The sequence below is a fragment of the Vitis riparia genome, chromosome 2 (genome assembly GCF_004353265.1).
Source record: "Vitis riparia cultivar Riparia Gloire de Montpellier isolate 1030 chromosome 2, EGFV_Vit.rip_1.0, whole genome shotgun sequence".
In the NCBI taxonomy this organism is placed as follows: domain Eukaryota; kingdom Viridiplantae; phylum Streptophyta; class Magnoliopsida; order Vitales; family Vitaceae; genus Vitis; species Vitis riparia.
In genome coordinates this window covers 10,140,013-10,141,744 of record NC_048432.1, presented here as the reverse complement: position 1 = coordinate 10,141,744, position 1,732 = coordinate 10,140,013, and positions in this window count along the sequence as shown.

The window sequence follows — 1,732 nt, the reverse complement described above, 5'->3', positions numbered from 1 at the left end:
GGAAGATGACTTGTTGAAACAATCTAACTCCCTCACTTCTTCCTTCTCGATGACTATGTCAATAATGAAAATAGGTGTTACATCCATAGAAGAACAACTACTTGAGATGGCTCATGTCATCACCAAACTAACAAAGACCATTAAAAAGAAAGAAATAGCCTCCCTCATGAACAAGTTTGAGGCACATACACATGTAGTTGAGTCAAGTCATGGATTCACTCAACCCCCGAAGATTGCATCTAAAGGTGATCCATCAAATGTGTCTAAGCCGGTGTAGGGTTAGAAAGCAAACCACTAAATTTGTTTTGGTGGCGTCACTATCTATCCAATAACTTTAGGACATGATAATTAACATTCATATAGTGGATCATCACATAATACATTCATATGCTTTAAACCTTACACTAAGAGGATTGATAAGATACATATGCCTATAGGTTATCAACATCCTAAATTTCAATCATTTAATGGAAAGGAAAATCTAAAGCAACATGTTGTCCACTTCATTGAAACTTGCAGTAATGCAATCATGAAGGGTAACCTCCTAGTCAAAAAATTTGTTTGTTCCCTCTATGAGAACACTTTTGATTGACACATATCTTGAACTTAATGCATTGATAGTTGGGATTAAGTGGAGCATGAATTCCTCAATCAATTCTATAATACTCGACAAGCAGTAAGCATGATAGAGCTCACAAATACCAAGAAGAAAAATGAAACAGTTTTTTACTACATCAACCGTTGGCTTTTTTAAGTCTTTACTACAGTGATAGATTATCTAAGGTGTTAGTGGTGGAGACGTATATACAAGGTATGTACCAGAGGCTTTCATCCATCCTTCAAGGCATAGGACCTCGCACCCTTAACAACAAGAGTAACTTTTCATATAAAATTATTTTACTTCTTTCTTCCTTTATGATCAATTTCCTTTCCTTTTTTAATTTTTTTTATTTACATTTTAAACAATTAATATAATAGTTTTATTAACAAAACAATATTTGAATTTGATTTTTCTTACAAATTATGAAAAATAGCTTAAGGCATATGTATCATTGTATTGTATGCATTACTTCTTGTACCATGTATCATATTGTCTAATGTAAGTTTTTAACTACTATGTTTATTATGGTAAATGTTTGAATTTGTAAAGCTAATTAATAATCTAGTATTTAGGAACTTCAATCAGATTTGGATAGAAATGCAAATTGAAATACAACAATGGAGAATAGGATTTGATCAACACTCCGAAATCAAGGAAGAAACTTAACCTAATCTAGACAGAGGTGAACATGATAGCAATTGGAGTTTGATAATTGAGATAGGTGTTGTGAAGGATAAAAATAGGGTACAAGTGGGCAATGGTGACTGGTTGTAGTTTAATGGCAAGAATTCCATTTAGTGGTTGTGAAGACCTACGATCTTAGGAGGTTTGCATCTAGTAGGTTAGGGCTTCCAACCCTACTTTGATATCATGTTGGAGAACAAAGAATAGGAGTAGAGAATGCTCTTTCTCTCCTAATTTTCCTAAATAGAAATAAATTTGAAGAATCATATATCAAGATGGTTTAGAAACACACATTTGATATATACAAAAATAAATTACAAAATGATCCATTTATAACCTTAATAGAGTTTACTTTGTTATGCTTTGTAAGACAAGAATGAAACATGGAGAAATTTCAGGGAAAGGCCCCTACTCATCTTCAATTTTCTCATCGACCAAACAAAAAAG